The sequence below is a fragment of the Dermacentor silvarum genome, chromosome 8 (genome assembly GCF_013339745.2).
Source record: "Dermacentor silvarum isolate Dsil-2018 chromosome 8, BIME_Dsil_1.4, whole genome shotgun sequence".
Lineage (NCBI taxonomy): Eukaryota > Metazoa > Arthropoda > Arachnida > Ixodida > Ixodidae > Dermacentor > Dermacentor silvarum.
Window position 1 is genome coordinate 120,666,981 of NC_051161.1, and position 12,002 is coordinate 120,678,982.

The following is a 12,002-nucleotide window of genomic DNA, read 5'->3' on the forward strand; positions in this document are numbered from 1 at the left end:
CCCGTGATGACAAGCGGGAGCAAGTTGGAAACAGAACCTCACGGTCAGTTCCGGCAGCTACGGTTACGGCACATTTTGCCTGGCAGGCATGTGCGGCTGTGTCTCCCGTCTGGATTTGCCACGGCATGCTATCATTCAAAGTTCACCCAGCGCTCATTACGGGTCGTTGCCGTCTGACGCGCAACGGGACGCACTCAGTCTCGATATTACCTCGATTGACCTTTGGAATTCAATTATAAATGCATCAAAATAGGTGCGATTTTCAAGTTTACAAAAAAAATGGGTGTGCATCAAAATGTGAGTGCCTCCAAATTTGCCACTTACACAACTGGCCCCAAGGCACTAAAAAAATTAATAATAATTTTTTGTTAATTATTCTTCTGAAACTCCCGTTATTAGCAGCAACGTGTGTCCGCCTCGCCTAGGAACTCGTCTGCAAGAACGCCACGCTCATTACCTTTTTATAAAAATGTCTCTGTGATTTAAAGAAAACACCTTGTATAACAAGGACCACCGGTCCTTCTAAATCACGTTGCCATTTATTTGCAGCCTAAATAATGTTTCTGGAGTAAATCTGGAAATATGCTTCGACGGACCGACTTATTTGTTAATGAATTATTCGCTAAATACAGGCATAAAATAAAGGTTTGCACCAAGGTAACTTCAATATTTTTCAACGAAAAGCTTGCGGCCCTTTATACGCAATGCCTCACAACTTCATGTGTACCAGAGAGCTGGAAGAACGCCAACATTATACTAATCCATAAGAAGGGAGACGTTAAAGAACTAAAGAATTATAGACCCATTAGATTGCTTCCAGTATTGTATAAAATATTCACCAAGATAATTTCCAATAGAATCAGGGCAACACTTGATTTCAGCCAACCAAGAGAACAGGCTGGCTTCAGGAAGGGATATTCTACGATGGATCATATCCATGTCATCAATCAGGTAATCGAGAAATCTGCGAAGTACAATCAACCTCTCTACATGGCTTTCATAGATTATTAAAAGGCATTTGATTCAGTAGAGATACCAGCAGTCATAGAGGCATTGCGTAATCAAGGAGTACAGGAGGCATACGTGAATATCTTAGCAAACATCTACAAGGATTCCACAGCTACCTTGGTTCTCCACAAGAAAAGTAGAAAGTTACCTATCAAGAAAGAGGTCAGGCAAGGAGACACAATCTCTCCATTGCTATTCACTGCATGGTTAGAAGAAGTATCCAAGCTCTTAGACTGGGAAGGCTTAGGAGTGAGGATCAACCGCGAATATCTCAGCAACCTTCGGTTTGCAGATGACATTGTCCTATTCAGCAACAATGGAGACGAATTACAACAAATGATTGAGGACCTTAATCGAGAAAGTGTAAGCATTGGGTTGAAGATGAATATGCAGAAGACAAAGATAATGTTCAATAGCCTGGCAAGGGAACAAGAATTCAGGATCGCCAGTCAGCCTCTAGAGTCTGTAAAAGAGTACGTTTATCTAGGTCAATTACTCACAGGGGACCCTGATCACGAGAAAGAAATTTACAGAATGTGAGCGCATTTTGCGCATATCGTCGTCGTCATCTGTACATACGACTCATCATCTTGTGTGAGCGCTATTTGTGCATATCGTCGTCGTCATTTGTACATACGACTCATCATCATCTTTTGTCTCGTGCGGTGCTTCGTCTCTGACTCGGGCGGCTGCTCGGAAATAAAGGCATCGCATCGGGCGACGTCTCACAAGTGGTGGAGAGTGCTTTCGATTCCCACGTCCTCTTACTTTCCCGATTCCCCTGGAGCTCCGATCCGGTCGTCGTTTGCTCTCGCCTACCACGGTGATGGCAGAAACCAACCCGTCCACCAGTGCTGCTACCACCTCTGCTCAGCCCGCTGGGCCTACCTGGACGGTGAACACCACACACCGAGATCCTCCCGTCTTTGCCGGCCTCCGCGGCGACGACGTCGACGATTGGCTCGATCACTACAACAGAGCCAGCGACGCCAATCATTGGGACGACACGCACAAATTGCGGTATGTCGCTTTTTACTTGACCGAAGTTGCGAAGACATGGTTTTTTAACCACGAAATTGACTTTTCGGACTGGCCATCATTCCCCCAGCAATTTCGCCAGATATTCGGCATGTCCTCTGGACGCTCCGCCGTCGCGAAACAGAAGCTGGCAACGCGCATACAAGAGCAAGACGAGTCCTATACGTCCTACAATGAGGACGTCCTCGCTCTCTGCCGCCGCGCACAGAGTGACATGGCGGAAGCTGATCGCGTTCGCCACATACTGAAAGGCATCATCAACACGGTCGCCTTTAATGCTCTCGTCATGCAGAACCCAAACTGCGTTGGGGATATTATCACGGCCTTCCAGCGTCTAGACACGCTCCAGTCTATTCGCCTGCCACGCGCCTCTACCGACCCTCATCTCAACGGTGATGCTGAGCTGCGCGCCCTGATACGCACTCTCATCAGGGAGGAGCTTCACGGCCATCTTTCTGGACCTACGACGCTTGCAACCGTTCGCCCCGCTCCTCCTGGACTGCGTGACATCGTCAAGGACGAACTGGCGTCGATGACAAACGTCCAAATGGACAAGTCTACTGCACCATTTCGTCCGCCAAGTTATGCCGAAATTGCCTCCCGGCCTCCCTCGACCGTTCAGTCTCCACGTGCCGAAGCTTACCGCGACCCCCTAGCTTCGCTGGCAGCGAATACTCCTGCACAGCCGTACTACTCTCCGTGGCGGTCGTCGCGCCCTGTTTGTTTCTACTGCGGTATTCGCGGCCACATTTCTCGCTTCTGCCGTCGGCGTCAGCAAGATGAAAGGCGGGGCTATGCTACCTTTGAGCGGGACAGCGCACATAGGTTTGACTCCTACGTTCCCGGGCGTCACCCAGGTGAAAGGCGAGGCTATGACACCTTTGAGCGAGAAAGGATACCAGGGCTATTTTCGTACGTTCCCGGACCGTACACAACCTCTTCTGGTCGCTCTCCTTCACCTTCCCAGGACATGACTCGAGCATCCCGCTCGCCCCGGCGTCGCTCTCCTTCACCTTACCGCCGTTCCTCATCGCCCTTGCGTGCTGCTTCCCACGTTGTGGACACCCGTTCGGAAAACTAGAGGCTGCAGTTTTCGGAGGAGAAACTGCATCGTATCGGACTGTCCCAATTCCTCCTGCTCGCCCCGCCAATTTGCTCTCAGTTTGTGTGGAAGGTGTTTCCGTCGACGCCCTTGTAGATACTGGAGCCGCTATTTCTGTTATACATCGTGAACTGTGCTCCCGTCTGCGAAAAGTGCAAACGCCGTATGTTGGTCCGGTCCTATGTGGTGCCAATGACGTTCCCATCTTTCCTACCGGACAGTGCACAGCTCGCGTCCTGATAGACGGTATTCGTCACCATGTGCAACTTGCGGTGCTTTCGACGTGCGCTCATGAGATGATATTAGGATGGGACTTCCTGTCCGCTGCTTCTGCACTAATTTCGTGCGGCGACCCAAGCATCCACATCAGCGACACCGAGACTTATCCTGTTTTCGATTCCCCGTGTCCCAACCTCATTGCAGCAGCGGATTTTATTATACAACCAGACGAAGAACGTGTTCTTACCCTTGAGTCAACAGACATTGCCGACGGAGACGCATTGGTTGTACCTTCTCAGCGCTGCATTTCTCGAGGACTCGCCATCGCTTCTTGCTTGGTCCGGTTCTCGAGTGGCTATGCCAACCTCACAGCCTTTAATACGACTCCTGAGCCACTACTACTTCCGAAAGGGTCTACTGTCGCCAAGCTCGCCGACGCTGCGCCGGTATGTGTCGCCAGTGTTTCGCCTGCCACATCTTCCGCGCATTGTACGCCCGCAGAAGGCCACACTAGTGCTATTAAGGCCACCTTGAGTGGAGATCTCAATCCGGCCCAGACGGATGCACTCCTCACCATTTTAATGAAGCATGCAGCTTGTTTTGACGTTTCTTCGCGAGGCCTGGGTCAGACCACTGTAACTACTCATCGAATTGAAACAGACGGCTCTCGCATCATTCGCCGTCGCCCGTACCGTGTGTCACCTTCGGAGCGAAAAGTTATAGAAGAACAAGTGAACGACATGCTGACACGCAACATTATAAGGCCTTCAGCAAGCCCTTGGTCTTCTCCTGTTGTGCTTGTTAAGAAAAAGGATGGTTCTGTGCGCTTTTGCATCGATTATAGGGCGCTAAACAAAATTACCCGCAAGGATGTTTATCCTATGCCTCGTATTGACGATGCTTTGGATACCTTACAAGGTGCCGAGTATTTCTCGAGCCTCGACTTGCGCTCAGGATATTGGCAGATTCCAATGCATGAGCAAGATAAAGAAAAGACTGCGTTTGCTACACCTGATGGCCTTTTCGAATTTAACGTGATGCCTTTTGGACTGTGCAATGCGCCAGCTACGTTTGAACGTATGATAGATACAGTACTCCGTGGCTTAAAATGGAAGACATGCCTTTGTTACTTGGACGACATTGTCATCTTTTCGTCGAGTTTCTCCCAGCACCTACAACGTCTAGACCAAGTTCTGACGTGTCTAGCAAAGGCTGGTCTCCAGCTCAATACTAAAAAGTGCCGCTTTGCAAGCCGAAGCATTAAAGTATTGGGCCACGTCGTCAGTAAGCATGGCATCCAGCCTGATCCCGATAAAATCGCTGCAGTGCTGCAATTTCCGCCACCAACCACACTTAAAGAACTCCGCAGCTTTCTAGGACTCGCGTCCTACTTCCGCCGCTTTGTCCGTGACTTCGCCACCATCGCCGCTCCTCTACACAAACTTCTGACTTCGAGCGCGTCCTTTGTGTGGTCGGACGACTGTGAAGCCGCCTTCCAGGCCCTCAAACGACTTCTCACGTCAGGGCCCGTGCTCCGTCATTTCGATGCAACCGCCCCTACTATTCTACACACTGATGCCAGTGGGGAAGGAATTGGCGCTGTCCTGCTGCAGCGGAATCAGAAATCTGAAGAGCAAGTCGTGGCTTATGCAAGTCGTACTCTTTCTCCTGCTGAGCGCAACTACACAATTACAGAACAGGAATGCCTCGCCATCGTGTGGTCAATACAAAAATTTCGACCCTATCTCTACGGCCGCCATTTCACAATTGTGACCGACCATCATGCTCTCTGTTGGTTGTCGTCCCTGAAAAACTTGTCTGGACGCCTAGGCCGTTGGGTACTGCGCTTGCAGGAATATGACTTTACTGTCACGTATAGGTCCGGCAAACAACATCAAGATGCCGACGCTTTGTCACCCGCCGGGGTGGCTCAGTCAGCTAAGGCGTTGCGCTGCTGAGCCCGAGGTCGCGGGATCGAATCCCGGCCCCGGCGGCCGCATTTCGATGGAGGCGAAATGCAAAAACGCCCGTGTGCTTGCGTTGTAGTGCACGTTAAAGAACCCCAGGTGGTCGAAATTATTCCGGAGCCCTCCACTACGGCGTGCCTCATAATCAGAACTGGTTTTGGCACGTAAAACCCCAGAAAGAAGAAGAAAGAAGAAGAAGCCGACGCTTTGTCACGCTGCCCGCTGTCTCCAAACGCCCATGCTTCACCTTCGGTCTGCACGTCCCCATCTAGCCACACGTCTCAGCACACGTCCAGTAGCCCGGGACAGGCGGTTGCCTCAGTTGACTTTATTCCGTCCACTGACCTCGTCTCACTCCAGCGTACTGACCCATACTGCCGAACGCTGATCGACCGACTTACTGGCTTGGCACGACCCCCCAACAGTCGCTTAAGACGACAACTTTCACGTTTTAAGCTTCAGGGTGGAGCGTTATTTCGATTAATCTACCATCCTTCCGGTAACCGGTGGGTACCAGTCATACCTCGCTCACTTCGACTCCAAGTATTAGAAGCATTGCACGACGACGCGACGGCTGGCCACTTGGGCTTTCTTAAGACCTACGACCGCATCAAAACGCGTTGTTTCTGGCCGGGTCTTTCCGTCTCTGTCGCCAAATACGTTAGCTCCTGCGCGTCATGCCAACACAGAAAACGCTCGACATCCCTTCCAGCCGGTCCTCTGCAGCCTCTACCATGCCCGTCCACCCCCTTCGAAATTGTGGGCATAGACTTGTACGGACCCCTCCCACTCACGCCCGCTGGTCACCGCTGGATCGTTACCGCAGTGGATCATCTCACGCGGTACGCGGAGACAGCTGCTCTCCGCTCTGGTACTGCCTCCGAAGTCGCCGACTTTTTCGTGCACGCTATCGTTTTGCGCCACGGCGCACCTCGTGTCCTCCTGAGTGCCCGTGGCAAGATGTTTCTTTCGCATGTTCTTCGTGAAGTCATCCAGGCCTCTGACACCACCCATAAGACCACATCAGCGTACCATCCGCAAACAAATGGCCTTACCGAGCGTTTTCATCGAACTTTGTCCGACATGATGTCAATGTATGTTCGACCCGATCACACCACCTGGGACACCATCCTACCTTTCGTGACGTTTGCGTACAATACTGCCGTCCAACGTACAACCAATTACAGTCCCTTCTTCCTTGTGTACGGTCGTGCGCCGTCTTTCGTCTTGGACACTACACTCCTTTCAGCACCTGCTGCTCCATCCGCGTCTCTTCCTGAATAATTTGCTGCTCGCATCGCCCGCTGCCGTGAAATTGCCCGCGCCAACACCGCTACCATTCAGGACAAAAGGAAAATTCGTTATGATGCGACGCGTCGCGTTGCTTCGTTCCGCCCAGGCGACGAAGTTCTTTTGTGGACACCTGTTCGCGCACCGGGCCTCTGTGAAAAGTTTCTCCAGAGATATCTCGGCCCCTACACCGTTTTGCAAAGAACTTCGGCCGTTAACTACCGCGTCACTCCTGTCAGCTCAGCTACTGACCGCCGCCGCCGCTCTACGGAAATCGTTCACGTCTCTCGCCTGAAACCTTACATTCGCCGTACCTACCCTTTCTAGCTTGCGGTCTTGCTGACCGCTTTCCTGAAGGGGGGAAGTTAGTGTGAGCGCATTTTGCGCATATCGTCGTCGTCATCTGTACATCCGACTCATCATCTTGTGTGAGCGCTATTTGTGCATATCGTCGTCGTCATTTGTACATACGACTCATCATCATCTTTTGTCTCGTGCGGTGCTTCGTCTCTGACTCGGGCGGCTGCTCGGAAATAAAGGCATCGCATCGGCCGACGTCTCACAAGAAGAATAAAATTGGGTTGGAGTGCATACGGCAGGCATTACCAAATCCTGACTGGGAGCTTACCACTGTCGTTGAAAAGAAAAGTGTACAATCATTGCATTCTACTGGTGCTAACATATGGGGCAGAAACTTGGAGGTTAACAAAGAAACTCGAGAACAAGTTAAGGACCTCACAAAGAGCGATGGAACGAAAAATCTTAGGACTAACGTTAAGAGACAGGAAGAGAGCGGTGTGGATAAGAGAACAAACGGGGATAGCCGATATTCTAGTTGACATTAAGCGGAAGAAATGGAGCTGGTTAGGCCATGTAATGCGTCGGATGGATAACCGGTGGACCATTAGGGTTACAGAATGGATACCAAGAGAAGGGAAGCGCAGTCGAGGTCGGCAGAAAACCAGATGGGATGATGAAGTTAGGAAATTTGCAGGCGCAAGTTGGAATACGCTAGCGCAAGACAGGGGTAATTGGAGATCGCAGGGAGAGGCCTTCGTCCTGCAGTGGACATAAAATATAGGCTGATGATGATGATGATGATGATGATGATGATGATGAACTTCAATATTTGCTAAATATTTTGATGGCGCAGATATTATAAGAGAAATGCTGAGCTCGTGCTCCGATAAGTATAGTTTATGAGACTTTTGCGTATAGATTCATATTTGTTAAATATGTTTTGAAGGCGATTTTGAGGCTCATCAGCTCCACGAAATTGTTATTTAACCCACCTAAGACATAACTAATATAATTACCTACATTGTATTAGAAAGCAAGCTTTTCTACGTGTGGTGCAAAAGATGTCCAGGCCAATAATTTTTCTTACAGCTTGACTTTTTGCCGTCGTGCCCAAAGGCTCACTTGGTGTTTTGCATGCATCAGCGGTACAGCGGCGTTGCTCTGTATAATTTTCACGTTTGAGCAGCAAGCCAATCGCAGTCGAGAATTTTGATCCGGTTCGGGCTTGATCGCGATCAAATGTGGTCGTGTGACACCGGTATTAGTTTGGCGTGTACTGAATCTTAGTGGGACAAATTTGTTATGCTTTTTATGGCGCCGCAGCAACATATCCCTTCTTTCGGTACTCACGCCTGTCGAAAACGCGACGAGCGATTGCCAAGAGTGATAACACCGGAGTGTGTTGATTGCGCCGGCAGAACGCGCAAAAGATCACGGCGAGGAGCCCAAAAACCAGGAACTTGTAACTCGGAAATTCCGTCTTCTGAACGACCTAAAACAGGCTTTGACCAGACGAATTTGTCTTGAGTGCGAGTAGAAAGCATTCTGCGAGCCTCTAGCATGGTCTGGTTGCGACCCAGTGAACCACAAATATCCATTGGATGTACCACAAAAGACCAAATATCCTAGACATTTACCGACGTCCAGTTTACATCTATAGTATGTTCGACTAGTACGTGGCAGTCAAGGGTCCTCCAGAGGACGTCGAATGTCATTATGATTTGGACATCTCTTGCACATTCAAAGCTCTCGTGCATTGATCGTACATTGTGCGTTATGAGTCGATGCACGCACTATGCCGCAGAAACACAAGCAAATTGTCTCTAATGCCTAAGAATGGGAAGCTAGGAGATCAAAAGCATTAAATTAATTATTTTGCAATTTAGCACGACCTTTGCAAGCACTGCTGGAGGTCTAGTAACGTTGCTGCCGGACACCGCGCGCAAAAGCCAATACTTTCGCCATTTTTTCGCTATGCTTTCGGTCTCGGTTACGTCATTTTCTTTCTCATACAAAGATGGTTTATTTTTCGGTTATATCTATTAGTACATTGTTGAAAATACGTAACCTTTAACTTGCTGATGTATTACGACAGTTTATAAAGAAAAAAAAGAAGCTTGAACTCGCAATAGCTTTGACTTCGCATCGCCACTGATATCAATTCAGCAACACGCGCCTCGATGCAAGTGCGCAGCAATGTTCCGGGTGTGAGCAGCGTGTGCTTTATTTCTGTCTTTTCGAATTTTGTGCGGTTGACGATGGCCCAAGTACGTATATACTAGGCAGAACTGTACAGTTGTGTGCTGAAATTTAGAGCTGTGCTTCTGACTGCTATTTGTGGTACGTTTGTTCGCCTTGCGGAGCGCTTACGGGAATGTTCTGGAGGCAATGTTTTGATGGTTAATTTTCGCACATGTTTTTATCGCTTGGTTTCCAGCGTTCCTCTTCAAGTGTCAGGGATATTTCTCATTTGCAATGCCTATCTCTAAGTCTCTGGCAGCATTATGTTATTGGCACTTTTGTGATCTGAGAAGCTGCCTGACCAAGTTGCCTATCAAGATGAACATGCCATCTCTGGATTCTGCTTGCGTGGAATTTATTTTACCATATATTTTTCAATGCAGCTAGAAAGTACTGGCTTTCTATATTGAATCCGGTGGCCCCAGAAGCAGGTGCTGGCAAGCAGGCCATGCACTTTTGGTCATTAATTAGTATGTGATACTACCTCTTACTAATCAGTTTTATTCATTTTCATTATAATTGTGGCACTTTGCCTACTAGTCATTTTGTGCCTACTCGTTACTTGTGTTTTAATAAAGTTTAATTTTCAAGAATCTGTTTTTGATTACGTTTTTTGTTTTTGGTTTTTGTTTTTTGTTTTCTTTTTTAGATCCGCGTTTAACCTGTTTGTAACAGCGAGAACATGTAATGAATAATTTCATACATGTGCATGGCTGGGGGCCGATCATTTTTGTAATAACGCTTTATCAGTTGTATAAATAAAAAAGTAACATTGGTATAACATTGTGAGTTTGACTGGTGTGCTTTACCTAGTGCTTACTGAACTCACTATTTTTCATTTATCCATTGCAGGATTTGTAATGATGCATAATGATCAAACTGCGGATTTACGGTTTTCTTAGCACAGTTTTCGCATTTTGACGAGCGCTAGAACTATATATAAAAGTTGACAGTGACTTTAGCGAACACTGAAGAGGATGAAGGCAGAAGCCTGCGCACTCACGAAGCATTAATTAAATTATTTGTCATTCGCATGCGTTGTTACTTCTATTGTTTTCTCCTACCAAAGTTGTGGGCTCGAGTGCCTTAATTACCTGTGCCTTAATTAACTTCGTCATAATTAACACCAATGGTTGCGGGCTCTACTCCCGCCAAAGGTCGAGGGTTTGAGTGCCTTGATTGTATCTTAATTAACTTTGTCTTAATTAACACCAAAAGTCGTGGGTTCGACTTCCACCAAAGTTCAAGAGTTCGAGTGCCTTAATTAACTCTGCCGTAATTAACTTGCCTTAAGTAACTTCGTTCTAATGAATACCCAAGGTAGTGGATTCGACTCTACCTTCACCATGTCAATTGGAATCCAACTTGGAGATAATTTGGAGATGTGGCCGGTTCGCCCATATCTCCAAGTGGTTTCGACTCCCAACAAAGGCCGTGGGCTAGAGTGCCTCAATTAACTCTATCTTAATGAACTGTGCCTTAATTCGCTTCGACCTAATTAACACGAAAAGTCGAAGGTTCAATCCCCAATTTTGGTGCCATTGAATTTTGGTGCTGCGACGCTGGACATCGGATTTTTCGACCGTTGAGCCATCTAAGGATTTCACCTTAAGTGTTGCAGTTTATATTTTCACATTCACACGTTTACACGTTAACAAAACATATCAAGCAACGTCACCAGCTACATGCCGACAATGGGGGTAACTGTGCCATTAGTGTGCCTCAGCAGATGTACCATCGAGGACAAATTAAATGCGAACAGCGGAGTGTGTGGCCGAAGCATAACTAAAGGTATACTGTGCATGTCGTCGGCCAGTCGTTGTGCACGTGCGTGGGGATGTAGTTCTCGAGGAAGAGTGCAGCGCTGCTCGCCCTATTGCGATAAACGTCACCCGTATTTTGTCCGAAAGTTGTTTTCTCATCTCTCCTCGGGCAGTGCCATACCCACCTGGCAGTACAGGGTTATGGTGACTAGCACCATCGCTACATCTGTAGCGTGATATAGCTGGCATGCACCCAGCTTGCTAACGTGCATTGCTTTGCTTTTGTTACCACCATCAAAGCTGCCAGTGTCTAATCGTAATTTGAATAGCACGAAAAATGTATTGCATTGCATGCGCAACAACAGTGCTAGCCACCTTAAAAGTAATCACAGATAGGAATGGCACTGCAATGGCGGGGTGAGAATACAAGCTTCCAACAAAATACAGGTGACGTAATACGCACTATAGGACAAGCAGCCCCGCACTCCGCATCGAAACCACATGCATGTGTACAATCATTGCTGGCCGACGCCCCACACTGTGCTTTTAGTTACGTTTTGGCCACACACTCTGCTGTTCGCATTTCATTTGTATTCAATAGTACATCTACTGTGGCACTCGCAGGTATACAGCTCATTATAGCGTCAGCAGGAAAGATCCACTAGATGTTCTATGGACCTCCTGCGTCCCCAAAAAGAACATCTATTAGAGGTTACTTATGTCCAGCTGCGACATCCTTTCAACGTTAGAGCAACGTGATCTGGATGGGACTTAGATTATCCATGGTACGTATTTGTAACGTTGTTTGGAGAAATATAGATATCTATAGGATGTGTGCAATGCCTCAAACATGATGTTCTATGGACATCTATGGTACATTAATGGTTCACTGGGGATCCTGCGTTGTGGCCAACTCTGTGTACGTAGCGTATACTATCGCGTCGGCTGAGTCCAAGTTGTGTCAAAAACGCGCAGTCGTTCTTGTATTTGTGCTCCTAAAGTGCAGGGAATAATGCCCGGGAATGGGAGAATTTGCTCGGAAATCAGACTTTTTCTTCATATTTTATGGTGATT